Consider the following 15489-nt stretch of genomic DNA (forward strand, 5'->3'; position numbering starts at 1 on the left):
AAGAGCATTAGAGATATAATGAATCCTAAACGAGGATCAAAATATCCTCCAACATAAAAAATACATGTAGATATGGAGAGGACATATTTTATATCTACCATTTCCTACAACTAAAATACCAGTAATTTTTTTCTTTTATTAGAGTGGTCTTAACATGTACCATTAATAGCAATGAAGAGCTGTAATTTAAAGACCATCTCCATAATTCATCTTCTCTCCAACCTCTTTACACTAGGTGACACTTCCCCCTCCCCCCACAACACATCCTCAATGAAAAAGAGAACAATTCATGCATGGAAAATCATGCACATAATGCTCTCTAACAGCAATTCCATTTCTAAAGCTGCCATAGTGACAACCTTTTATGGCATGAGAAGTACATGTACCCATTAATCAAAGTCATGACAGTGGAACAGCCAGATTAGTTTGCGATACACATCCTTTTTATAGATAAAAGTGGTCTCAATTTGCAGCCTAATGGCTCTGACCGGGACTTGTGGAATGAAGCTCCCATTCCAAGATCTATTTGTGCTAGACTTCTGTCGAGATGGCTTGTGTCATTACATCGGGCTGTCGCTTCAGGTCGGGCAATTGCGCAAACCCGACCATTCAAGAAAACGACACCTAAATTCCAGAAACGTTGGGTCCAGTTTACCTGACCATTCAAGAATTACGCTTTAATTTTCACAAAAATCAGGTTTAACGTTTCAGGAATTTAGGTGGGCCTTTTGTCTAATGGTCGGGTACATACGTGATTGCCCGACCCAAAGTTTCATAATTCAATTAATGTCTGTGAATGGCAGGGGAAAATGGCAAAATATGGCTGACTACCATATCATTTGTGTTATTTTTCAATATACATGGAATTATAGGTCTTCACTTCATAATTTATATGATTAAAAACAAACACCTCCTTCCCAACTGGAGTTCAATTATTCTTGACAAGTTAGAAAAAATGTACAGTTGGATAAAAGCACTACATATACATGTAGGCCTAGTTCCTGATTAGTTATGCATTCATGTACATATACTTTTTAAAAAAATACAGGAATTACTCAATATCTCTCTCCGTTGGGCCAATATGTAAATACGAACTGTGGGAATATAATAATGGTGGTATGAGAGATGAAAAAAGGGAATGGGAGAGTAAATATCACACACCATTTTAAGATGCCTACTGTAAACAAATGGGATGACAAGCAGCCAGAAATTTAATAATAATCGATCAGTGAGTTTATAATGCTCTGAAAAGCTAAAAGCCTGGAAGACGTGTAATATACTGCCATCCATTCACATGTACACCCACAGTAATTAAAAAGCTTTAATGCATCAATCATAATCTTTTATCCATACATGTATCTTTTCACTTGTGTATGATCGTGCGACAGTGTGTAGCTCTGTGTTCTATGACCACTGACTCGCGCTAATGCATCAAACACACAGAAACCTTGTAGCAGGCAAAATGGTTTTCAAATCTGGGGACTGGTAGAATTATTTACCGTACACATATGGTGCCTGCATGACATGTCTCACTATATAAAATAATTTGTGAGCCTTGTTTAGGTTACTTAAAGGTCAAGTTCACCCCACAAAAATGTTGATTTGAATAAATAGACAAAAATCAAACTAGCAAAATGCTGAAAATTTCATTAAAATCGGATGTAAAATAAGAAAGTTATGACATTTTAAAGTTTTTCTTTAGTATTTTATTATATGAAATATTCGAATTTTCTCCTCATTGCCAAGTGAAACAACGATTAACTCCTCCCTGAACATGTGGAATTAGCATTGTTTAATACTACATGTATATGGTTCAGTCAAGTTGGTCCTTATTGTCAAATTTGTAAAAAATGAAATATTGTAGAATTCAAACAATAAAAAACAAAAGAAATAGTGAGTGATGGACATCATCGACTGACTCACCTAGTTGTGCATATCACTGTTTTGTGAAAAATAAGCGAAACTTAAAAATGTCATAACTTTCTTATTTTACATCCGATTTTGATGAAATTTTCAGTGTTGTGCTAGTTTCATTTTTCTCTATTTATTCAAATCAACAATTTTCTGGGGTGGACTTGACCTTTAAATGCCTTGAATACATGTAAATCTTCTTTCATGAAGTGTATGATCAATGCTGTTAGTATGAATATACCACGCCAGCGTACTTTAAGCTACAGGTAATTATACATATATAATTATATTTTGACACACACATAAAAGATTGGGTTCACTATATCTGCAATAGGAAAATCACTTTATATGCATAGCCTTGAAATAATTCAGAGGTCTGGGTGATTACGAAAAGAATAACGATTAAACATGTATAAAAGCTGGACATGCCAACATACAGCATAGGCAATGGATTGATACATGTAATTTATAAGAAGTCATCTAGGTCTATTTAACTAGTGTAGCAAGTAATATCCAGGCTTCAAATACAAAATAGAGTAAATGTCACAGAGCAATTTTTTCAAAATCTAATTGTAAAGTTATTGAATTTTCATGTTTAGTATGGAAACAATTACAATGAATCTATATACATGACTGTACACATCATCATTTGATTTTATGCAAAGTATGCATGAAATATGCAATAGATGGGCTGATGATGCCATGTCTCCAGTCAACCTTCCTTTTTCTTATCTACATGGTATGTGGCAGGGCTAATGAAACCTTGTATCTCTCAATTTAAGTATTTTGATGACAGCTCAGAAATAAGCTCCTAGAGTTATAGTACCAACCTTCTTTTGCCTGGAAAGAGTTCTTCACAGGTATCAGGAGACCGTTTCCAGAGACTGCCACCATTGCTATATTTTTAAAATACAGCCTTTTCTGAGCTGCCTTCAATTTTTTTTTAGTTTTGAGATACAAGGTTTTACCAGCTCAGCCATGTTATGTTACAGTAAATCATAATTATTCACTATTTTCATGTGAGTGTATAATTTTTTTCTTGAAGTATCATCTTTATTAAATCAGTACAATTTTTTAATTCTTTGAGAACAAAATGTGAATTTTATGAAATAAAATACAAGAGAAGAAGAGGGGATATGGCATCATCAGCTTGCTCATTGCACATTCTTAAAGACATGCTTAGAACAGTTTAATCAAAATAACAAATGTCTATATTCCTTGTCCAATTTTGATGAAATTTTCAGTGTTTTCTCATTATTATTTTACTTTATCTGTTCAAATCATATTACCGGTACTTTCAGCCTGGTGTAGCCCTTTAATGTTGTATCTCATATTGCTGGCTGTTGAAATACATGTAGAAGGTCAATATTGTGAAAAAGCCAAAATAAACAAATGCAGAAATTTTTCAAATCAAATTAGATTTATCAGCATGGATAGTGCTGCAGTCACCTTGTACTTTAACAGAATCACAAGAATAGGAAATATATTATCAGAACCCTATGACACCGTTCTCACTACCGTCCTAAAACTAATAGTGGTAACTAGTTTAACATGTAATGAGAACGGTCGAAGCGGTCTTGGAAGCAATCTTCCAAACTGGTTCAGAGAACCACCTCGCGATGTAGTTTGAACCATCGCTTTGCCTCGTTAAACTGGTTTTAGCGTGAGGACACAACTGTTCTTTGGGAAGTGATCTCACATTTCGAGCGCGCTACTCCACACACTGTATGTGACATGCCTACACTGCGGTTTCAAATTTCGCGCGAAACATGTCACCCCACTGAGTGTTCCCATATTTTACGTGAAGTGGTTTTGAAAACTATTTTCGGATGATCAAATGGGAAGGCTAGCAAAGCGATCTTCCAAAATGGTTTCCTGAACCGGTTTCCAGTAGACCAGCTTTTAGAAAGTATAATGAGAACGGTGTCTACAACAACAGGCAGATTCCGGTATATAGTCAAGGGTACTATTAAATGTGACTAGTCACACCTCCCCAATCAGGAAGAAAATACATGTACATGTATGTGAAATTTCGCAAGTTGTTCAAAACAATGTACATGTAGGCCTAATTGAAATATTCCCAAAAGAGAATACCATAAAAAAAAAGGCACTTCCGAAAATTACAAGAAAATTTGCTGGAGATTATTTCCAAGGATGCAGCGATATTTGAATTGTGTAAAGGGGCCTGAGCGAGTTTTAATGGTTTACGGGTACGTAGCCTACAAGTACATGTCAGCCTAGGTAGGCTCCTTTTTTGTAATCCTACGGGTTTGAATATGCCTTCTGTTTGTTGGGATGCTAGTACAGTCATTAGGGGTTTTCCCCAGGTTAGTGATATCTCTCTTGGGGTGATGTCAGATGGTGTCCTCTTTCACGCTAGTCTTGCAAAACAGGCTGATAATGATGAATAAAGAAATGGCAACCTCAATCAACCAAATTTGGCACAATAGCAATTAGCTAACAAATGATTCATCAAAATCCATCCCAACACAAACAAAATGATCTGTACGAAAAAGAAAATTCAAACAAGCATAACACTCAAGAACTATTTCAACATTTCTAAATTGCACTTTTTCACAAAATTTATAAATTGTGTGAAGGGGATTGCGTGGCAAGATGTAATACATGTAGGTCTGATTAAACCACCATACTGGATTCCTGCACATCTACAGAAATTTAAGTGTGCTGCAAACTGTACTAGTGACTAACAGTAAGGAATTCTGCACCAGCCCGAGTTTTCAAATAACACTATTTCTGATCTGGCAAATTAACCTGATCTGAACAATCTCAAGATTATTTGTAATGGAGACGCAATCATCGCATTAGTTCGATGGACTAATCTGGAGAATGAAATGATTATTTGCAAAATAGCGCTCTATTTATGAATTATCCAACTAATTCGCAGGTGCAGACGCACTTAAGGTTCGAGTGGGGATTATTTATTCACGGCGTCAGACCACAATGCATCGATGCCTCATTTGAGCACAAATTGCTCTCCTTGCGCTGGTGGAGATTGGGGTTCTTGAATCTCGAGATTAATCTCGAAAAGGGATGATAGAGCTAAAATCTTGAGACTGAGCAAACTCGAGCTGGTGCAGCACCGCATAGTGATTGCAAGCTACATGTAGCAAACTATACTGTACACGCAGAGAAACAATCAAGTACGGTTATCTTTTTTTTAATGAGCATACAGATTTATACTTGATTGTTTCTTTGCGTGTACTAGCCTATTAGCTTTAATATCTAGCTACATGATGGTCAACATCTAGAAAGTGACTACATGTACATGTAGCTAGCCGCTAGCTCAAAATTTATGTTAGGGAAGGTAGCTACAATGTAGCTCTCTCCGCAAGTTGAGTTTGAGGCTGTTCTCACTACGTTCCTAAAACTAGTTTACTGGGAACCGGTTCAGAAAGCCAGTTTGGAAGATCGCTTTGCTAGCGTTCTCACTTGATCACACGAAAGTGGTTTTCAAAATCACTTCACGTAAAGCGCTCTTGTTGCTATGGAAACGCTCTCAGTGGGGTGACACGTTTCGCGCGAAATTCGAAACCACAGCATAGGCATTCTACACCTGTCGTGTGGAGTAGCGCGCTCAAAATGTGCGAAGATCGCTTCCCGAAGAACGGTTGTGTCCTCACTTACGCTAAAACCACTTTTCCGATGCGAAGCGATCTTGAAAACTACATCGTGAGGTGGTCTTCCAAACTGGTTTGGAAGAGCGCTTCCAAGAGCGCTTCGACCGTTCTCACTTAGCGTTAAACTAGTTTCCACTAAACTAGTTTCCACTAAACTAGTTTAAGGAACTGAGTGAGAACAGCCTCTTTGTTTCTGAATTCCTCAAATAAACAGGAGGTTGGGGAGATTGAAATGGAGGAATTATCTTGAAACATAGAATATCACTGACAAGAGTGGATGCAAGGATAACATTTCCTGCAGTCATTTCAACAATAGACCATGATCCAATGCAGGCTTGGCAAAGGATTGATCACTTTAATAATGGATCAAAGTCCATCAATAGCTGTCCACTAGACATTCAGAAGCCAAAAGAATGAAGCAAAACTGCATGTATATGTACTTCAGAAAATATAATTGGAAATTAAAATATAGGCCTGCTAAAGGAATTATGAGACAGATTGCAAAATATCAGTCTCATTTTTAAAGATGAATCCACCAAATTCATTTTCATTTTTAATAGTTGCCTGAGCATAAATCTCTTGAGCAGAGCACAGTAATATCTACAGTAGATCAAAATTTTAAAAATCTACCAAAGTCTTTCACATTTGGGTTGGATGAAAGCTTTTCACCACCCCAAAAAAGTTTCCTATCAAAAACAATGGCCTGAATTCACAAAGGTGGTTTTTAAAACCATCCGTTGAACCCATGGTTTACTACATGTAGTATGCAGATTTTCTGTATAAATTACACATATTTACCGCATATAGATTAAAAAATGTCCAATGCTGATGCGCGCTATTGTTACAGTGCGCCAAATTGACGCCTGTTACCATGGTTATCCACGCTATTTTTATTCATGAGTCCACTGTTTTGAATTAATGACTCTTCAAATAGTTCAACCAATGATTTTAAAAACCAACTTTGTGAATTCGGGCCATTGTGTTTGATAGGAAACATTTAAGGAGTGGTGAAAAGTTCCAGGCTACCCTTTACAGGATTAAAAATACTGTTATTAAGGATTGCAAAGCCGAGCTGAAGTCAGACTTATCAGGAGCGTACATGTAGCGGGGGGGGGGGGGGGGGTATGGGGGCAGTCGCCGCCCCCAAAAAGAAAAAAAGAAGGGGGAGGAGAAAAAAGAGAAGGGAGAAAAGGGAAGAAGGTTATAGCTTTATTGTTTATTAATTTTTTGTTAAAAGAATAAAAACCTCAACGAGACCATCGTCTCTCTCTTCATACAAAATTTTGCTTCCACGCTCTGCGCGAGATAAATATCAAAATTGCCTTTCCCCTTGGTTTCCCGCATCTTTTTTTCTACTGCATTTTTTCCACTTCCCTATGAGAATTGTATATTCTTGCCTGAAATTATGTGGGTGTAAAGAGTATGAAAAGTATTTATTTAATTGCTTCAATGACCACAAAATTTCGGCTTTTTGTTCTTTTGATTTGAATTTGATGAGACATCGGAATCTTCGGGTTTGCAGGAATGAATATTTCCTTCCTGCATTTCCTCCCGTCTTCTTTTCTGTTTTGCGAGTTAAAGAAAGGTAATGTGGCTAAAGTTTTCACAATCAAATCTGATGTGACCAAGGAATACCATTTCTGTTCTCATCTTTAATAAAACGTTTTAGCTTCCGCACTTCGCGTGGTAAGAGGAATTATTTCAAATTCCTCAATCTCATCCCATATATGGAGCGCTCATAATTTCTTTTGAAAACAATTTTTATTTAATCAGAGCAAGTCACTTGAATTCGAGTTGATAAGGGTACTGGAGATGCAAGAGACTTCTTCTTTTGATTTGAATTTGGTGAGATATCAAAAACTTTGGGCTCCGCGAGGGAGGGGAGAATCTATGTGCGCTCTGTACGTGTTGGCACACTTTGCGTGCACTGACCACACTTTTTTTAGTATCCCTCTTTATTAGTTTTGGGAACGATAACTTCCTATATTAAAACTGGGGCAAAACTGGACTGTTGGATGTGCACAGTTTCTTTCCCTGCCCCAAAGTTTTGGCTGGCCAAAATGTTTTCTCTGACCCAATGCATTTGGAAATTTGTTGCCTGTAAAATATTCTGGTTTATTCATCAAACATGTATGTTTCTTTAGTCGGTTCCAAAGAGGGTCTGACATTGCAAACTACATGTACTGTCTGTAGTGTGATCTTCAAGCACACACTGAACATGGAAAGTTCAAGGGAAATAAAGGCTAGATATCCAGGTGTAAATGAAAGAAACATATCAAACTCAAAGAAGGTTTAGCATGTACCATTATTGTGTCTGACCATGGGGTCATTTCCATCAATAATTATAGTACATGTACATGTATAAATCAGAGTTGCCCTTTTCTGGTTTCATATCAGTACACAGCGGAGTGAACGGACCCATTAGCGCACAAACCTGACCCAACCATCATGACCATTGTGCATTGAACTGTATTACCATGCAGAACTAGCATAGGGTCCAGTATTGTATACTTTATTGTATGTCACATTTTGTGCCTTTTCTCAAGGCCTACTGACAATATCTCATTCATTTGCTATTGGGAGGGGGGGGGGGGTCAGAAGAGTCATAAGCAGGGAAGCAGGAGTTCATTCTCTGACATATATGTAAAGCACATGTAATAAGCTAAATTATTGGCTTGCCTTTGTAAAGACAGCATTCTAAAAAGCTACACGAGTTGTATTAGGCCTACTGGGTATTTTCTCGAGAATAGTTATCAGTACACAGAGGACCTTTGACCTCGACCAAGATACATGAAATTCTGCTCACAGAATGGCTGATACTTTAAAAAATACCCATTATATTCTGGTTAATACATGGAATACAGGCTGTATAATTTCAAAATGTTCATGTTGATATCACAGCATGATTTGAGTCCCTTCACCTTAAATGACCTTTGAGTTTGATCTAAATTTAATGACCTGAAGGTCACACCAAATGAACATTGACACTTGATTAACTTGAATCAGGTGACTTCCAATAAAACTACAATTGGAAAGTGACAAAGTGTAATAATAAAATCAAGAAACAGTTATCATGGCCATTAATGTGCCGGTTATAAGTACTTTTAATTACTCTTTGTCTTCATTAGCAAAACTCACAGCTCCAACATTTATACAGGGAAATCATGTATTTTTTGACACTGTTCTCACAACCGTCCTAAAACTAGTTTACTGGAAACAAGTTTAGTGGAAACTAGTTTAACTTGTAATGAGAACGGTCGAAGCAATCTTGGAAGCGAGCTTCCAAACCGGTTAATAAAATCACCTCGAAATGTACATATAGTTTTCAGGATCGCTTTGCCTCGTTAACTGGTTTTAGTGTGAGGACACAACCGTTCTTCAGGAAGCGATCTTCGCACATTTTGAGCGCGCTACTCTACACACTGTGTGTAGAATGCCTATGATGCAGTTTCGAATTTCGCACGAAACATTTCACCCCACTGAGAGCGTTTCCATAGCAACAAGATCCCTTTACGTGAAGTGATTTTGAATGCCACTTTCGTGTGATCAAGTGGGAACACTAGCAAATTGATCTTCCAAACTGGTTTCCTGAATCGGTTTCCAGTATTAGTTTTAGAAAGTGTAATGAGAACGGGGTCTTTGATTCTAGAGGTGGTTTATGTATTATTGTTTCCACTATTGCACTCTGGTCTTCAGGAAGCGATCTTCGCACATTCCACTATATTGCACTCTGGTCTTCAGGAAGCGATATTTCAAAAGCTATGATACCCTTGAAGGACGAAAGCAACGCTTTTCAACGTGTCAAGAACCAAGATGATGTTCAATGAATACATTACAAATCTGGGCAGCATTTCACAAATTCATTACTGTTATAAGCTACCAAAATCCTTGCATCTAATAATTGGACCAGAGCAATCAGTCAGTGAAAATCACCATTCATTTCATGAAACACTTCCCCAGATCTTTTACATTTGTACTCTAGATTAAGGCTAGAATGCTATGTGCGTGGGACTCCCCACAAACAATGAAGGTGAGTAGGCCTGTAAAGTGTACATCAAACATGTATTGTTCAAATTTGTTTAATACTCGCACTCCAGGCTGAAATTATATGAACTGAAAAAGAGTATCAGAATGAAACATGAGGCGGTGCTGCACCCGCCCGAGTTTGCTCAATCTTGAGATTTTAGCCCGAGCAGCCCTCTTCGCGATTAATCTCGATATTCAACAAACCCCGTCTCCACTATCGCAAGAGCGATTCGTGCGCAAGCGAGGCATCGATGCATTATGCCGCACCTGCAAAATAGCGGGATAATTCAGTGACTTGAGATTGCAATCTCGAGATTAATCCAGCTAACATCGAAAGTAAAGGTAAAGCGGATGTCCATGACATAACAATTAAGATATTGTACTTGTTTAGGGGGTCAATTCAGGGGAATACTTGTCAAGGGTACCGTTTTGTTTCCAATACTTGTCGTCAAGGCTACAGTTTCACACGGCAATACTTGTTAAGGGGTGCATTTTCAGAACATGGAAAATATTTGTTTAGGATGCTCTTCGAAACCCATAGTCACACATGTATCCAATCGCCGATGGAAGTGCCCCCCCCCCTGGGTGTCAGGTTTAGGGTTAGGTGTAGGATAAATCATAAGGTACAGTGTTAAATCATAGGTTGAAGTTTAAACTTACCCTCTTTTTCTGCTTGTACTTTTTTGCTTGTACTTTGGAGACGTAATCTTCCAGGAGTTCTTCGCAGTGGTTGAGATTTCCTCTTGGCTCCCACGTAGCCATGTCCGCACCGTAACCTTTCCATCGCACACGGAACCATAGTTTCCCCTGTACAGCAAGAATGAAATAACGATTCATTAACTTTAAAATTCTAAAGACAATACTGGACATTATCATTATTTTCAGGTATTTCAACAAAGATCAAGTTACAAGCAATTTACATGAGTACAAAGATAGAAGGAACAAGAATGATAGTGCAAGTCAAGTTTGCCTGGGCAAAGTAAAAGTAAAATAAATTAATGTACATGTAGCCCTCAGGCTTCCCTTCTTGAGCTGGACTTGTAAAAGGTAACATCCCAATAATAATTTATACAGGAACGCATATTTTCAAGAATCAAGCATTTTATCTTTGGTAAAATAACCAAAAACAGAATGGGATAATATTACCAAACAAATGAATAAAAAGAGAGTAGATAATGAGGCACCAAGATATCAATGATTATCAAAAGGACTTGTTAGACAAATAATTTATAAAGGTGGTTTCAACTGTACATAATTGTACCATACTACATGTACCATCATGATGGTACAAAACCATATACATATACAGATTTCTCAAATATCGTGCTTCATTCAAGCATGATATAATTGCCCTTTTCCAAAAGCACGCACTTAATTGGACTTTTCTAAGACTAGAGAACACAATGAAATAAGTGTAAATTGTGTACACAAAATCTGCTGTGTCCATGATTTTGTAATTTGTACCATATTGAAAACACCTTGTGGATTTGGGCTTTTAGTGTTTTGCAATCACTGTATATTCTCCTTTTTATCTTCATCCCATCTTTTTCCTCATTTTCATTTGATGTTCTCTTACATGCTCATTATTTACATTTCCCCCTTATTATTCTCTTCATTACACTACCTCTCTGGTAAAGCTTTATCTTTTATCTTTGTTTTGATTTTGAGCTACTATATTATTGCATCTTCCCTCTTTCCCTTCTCCTTTTTATCCTTATATATTCTTTCATTTTCCCCTTTCTCATTCTCATCTTTCCTCATATTCATAGGCTTAATTCATACCATCTTTCAGACTCTCACCTTCCCCTCATGCTCATATTTATCTCCATCTTATCTTTAATCTATTGTACTCCCTCTTATCCTCAATTTGGCCTTTATAGCATCTACATCTTCCTTTTTTATCCTCATAGATGTTAATCTCATCCATCTCTTCATCTATTTCCTCTTCCATTCTCCCTTCCTCTTAATATCCCCCTCTTTATCCTACCCCCGTCTCTTTCCCATATTCTTAACCTCATCTTTCATCTTCCTCTTATTCGTGTCCTAATCTTGTCTTCTAATCTTTCTCTATCTTAATTTCACCTTTTAATCTTCATCTCATCCTTTTCTTGTCTCTTCACTAGGACACCCCCCAAGGCCTAAACAACACAGATTTTGTGCAGGTACCCCAGATATGCACACCCTTTAAACAGAAATTTCATTTATTATTGGGATACCCTAAACCAGGATACATTCCAATTTTCATACAAGAACTGCATTAGATTCAGGAAAAAAAATTAATTATTTTTTTTCGGGTGTGAATGAACTTTCCTAGATTTCTTGTGTGGAGAAATCTTTGAAAACTGAGACAGTCCCTGTAAACTGGGACAATCCCGACCCAATTTTCTGACCAGCGCCTCTAGTACTGACTGTGTGGGGATCCGGGTTCAGATTTGAGAATCCATTTAGAATTTGGACTTTTTTCAGGCTATTTGTCAAGAAGGTGGCTTGTATGATTTCTGTTCACGGGTCTTATTTCTGATTATTATATTATTTCTATTACCTCGTACGGTATTAGTACTACTACTAGTGTGAGTGGCGTAGAGTTGTTGTGTGTCTGGACGATATGCTAGATTCACCATGGGAGACCATCGTCGCACTAGTAGTGTCACCGATATGCTACGACAGCTACAGTGGCCCACCCTTGAAGAGAGAAGAGCCCAGTTCAAGGATGTGATGGTTTATCGCTTGGTAAACACAATTGTTGATGTACCAAAGGTACAGTACCTCAACCAGGCTGCTACTTCCACTTCGCTTCGTGGTCATCAGATAAGGTTACAAAACACGTCCCACATGCTCGCACTGTTACTTATCAGAAAACTTTTATTCATGATGCCATTAGACTGTGAAATGTTCTCCCTGCCATTACAGTTAACTGCACTTCAGTAGCCAGCTTCAAGGCTGAGGTGCAGAAAATCCAATTGCGCCAAGACTACGCTGATTTTTTTTTAATTTTTTTTTTTTAAACCGCACGTGTACGTAGAATAGATCTTCCACAGCACTGTACATACTCCTGCATAATTCTATAAGTACGATGATACACCAACCTGGTGGACTGTACTTTAACGGATGATGATGATGATCAATTTTAGAAACTTAGATTTAGAATTAGAAAACTCGAAAGTCATTTGGAAAAAATTACAAGCGAATTTTTATCAATTTTTAGTACAAAATGTTAGGAAATATCATAGTCATAGAGAACAAAATAGAAGATGACTACAAATATTGAATTCATATTTTTAGTGCAATCCAAAGACAAAAAATAAGGCTTCAAAATTTTAAAGTGTCCGGACACCCGACGCTCCTCCCGTGCTACTCCACAGCCCACTAGGCACTAGGCCTGGGCCGGCACTACCAGTACCACAGCGATTGCTGCATTTCAAAACAACCTAGTACCTGAGGCTGAGTGAGCCGACTGGTACTACGGCCCGTTTTACGGGTTGAGCTCACAAACAAGAAACTTTAGAATCTGAGTTGACTTACCTTCACCAAACGCATTCCAGTGATTTTCTCCACTTCATAATCATCATTCCGGACAGTTTCATCACATATAATTAATTCCTCCTGCGAGTTAATCCCTTCTGAATCCAGCTCCATTTTTTATGTTTTCAGTCAGCCAGCCAGTTCCCACAGTAAGAGCACACTTACTGCGCATACATACTGCATATATGGCGCTAGCAATCCTAGCATGCCAAACTACACACATCAACATACGCCCACCCGGTGCATCGTATGCATGCTCGCTCACGATCACCAAAACATCGGTATTTTCTTCTGCTCAAAATATTCGATAGAGGTCGCTATTCATAGAGTATGGATTTGATCCAAATGATCAGCTCGCCCTAAAAATAAAACCTCAAATTATGAAAATAGACATAAGCAGGGGCGGATCCTGGATTTTCCAAGGGGGGGGGGGGCACATTTTCTCGAGGATAATAACAAGAAAAAAAAGAGCAAAGGTCCTCACTTGTGTATGGACGACATATTCCCATTTTAATAATACACGTGCTGTGACTATCAAAGGGGGGGGGGGGGGGGGTTGGGGATATTTTGTGTACGAATGGAATATTTACATTAAAAATTTGATTATGCCTCTGAAAGGGGGGGGGGGGGCACATCGGTTTTTCCAAAACCGTGTACATAAACGCAAAAATTACCATATGATTGTGATTCTTTCGCATGGTCAGCCCTTTGAAAACCGTTCCGCGGCCCCTGGTTAATGTAGTCAAGATAATAAAGATCCTATATAGCAGACCTAAATGGAATGGTTATGTAAAAAAATAATCTATCAAAAAAGTATATATTAAAAAAAAAAGCAACATATTCATGACATTTACGTAGATTAAAAACCTAAAACCTATACCTGTTTGTGATCTGGTTATAGTTTGTTCTGGCTTCATAAGACCCGTTTTGGAGTACTGTGTAGTGTGTACCTCTCTTTTTATTCAAGTCTATAGCAGACAGAAAATGATTTAGAATCTATACCAAAAATAGCTTGTCGAATAATTCTTGGATCAAACTACAGATGCATTGGTAGAGCTAGGTTTATCAACCCTCCTATCCTGGAGAGAAAAACTTACTTATGATTTTGCTATTTCTTTTGAAAAAAAATATGTCAGTCTTGGTAATTACCTCCTCAAAGAAATAATAATTTTCTTCGAAATACAAACACTATAATCATTAATTCAAATGCAAGAAAACATATTTAGAAACAGTGCCCTCCCTAATCTTGCACGTGTGCTGAATGAATATTACAAATCTTAATTGAATTAATCTGAAAATTCTTAAACGTTTAATCCACATGCTTAGCAATTCATTTTAATAACCATTAATTTCTCGCGTTTTAGAGTTTCAGTATCATTAATAATTTGATCAATTTATTACATGCATTCTTCTGTTATTTTATTTATCTTTATCAATAATTAATGTGCAAAGTTTACATGTTTGTCAATAATTTTAATTGCCTATGTATTTATTTTACCATGTATGTTGCAATAGATACCGAGCATGTGTAATTATTTTTTTTTACTGCGATACATGCCTACTGAATAAACCATTAAATGAATGAATGAATAAAATGAGTTTTACCCCTTTTTTATTTCTTCGCTTGACTAGCCCCTTTCCTGGGAGAAAAAAACAACAACTATCGATTAAATAGTGGAGATCATGACCTTTTTCAAAGCTTGTCAGATTTTCGGGACAAAAAATGTCAGCTACTAAATTTTGTACAAAGCCTTTTTATACCCTCTAAACTCATTTCACAATATAGTAGACTTGTTAAGAGGTTGAACGCTGCATTTTTGAGTACAAATGTCCCACTTGGCACAAATGTTCCTTGAGTCAAAAGAAAAAGATTCATCCAAAGAGACACGCTGTATCTATGCAAATAAGCAAGTAATTTGCATAAATTTGCATATTATGTCGATATAGTGAAAACAAGTATTTAAGAATATATATTTAACCAGAACTGCCCTAAAATTGGAAATAAACACTTAAGGTAAGAAAGGGAAGAAAATTGTCATAAAATAATTGGGATATCCTTGTTTAATATTACCTAATTTACATAAATTATGCAAATTATAATTTAAAACAGAGTATTTTTTCATGAATCCTGAACTGTTTTAAAAAAACAGCAACTAATACACAAATGTCAACATTCTACATGAAAGAGAATATATTAGCGAAAACATCGATATGCTTCATGACAGTATTAGTGTCTTAATTTGCTGAGAAAGAGGGCAAATATGTCAAAATGTATGACGTGATATTGCGCAAAAACGAGACCAAAACAACAGTCACACTCACGAATGGGACAATAAAGCGATCAATGGTCAGGATGGTATGTCATTCGAGATAAAGCAATCCCAACACAAAA

Source organism: Lytechinus pictus, chromosome 4 (genome assembly GCF_037042905.1).
Source record: "Lytechinus pictus isolate F3 Inbred chromosome 4, Lp3.0, whole genome shotgun sequence".
NCBI lineage: Eukaryota > Metazoa > Echinodermata > Echinoidea > Temnopleuroida > Toxopneustidae > Lytechinus > Lytechinus pictus.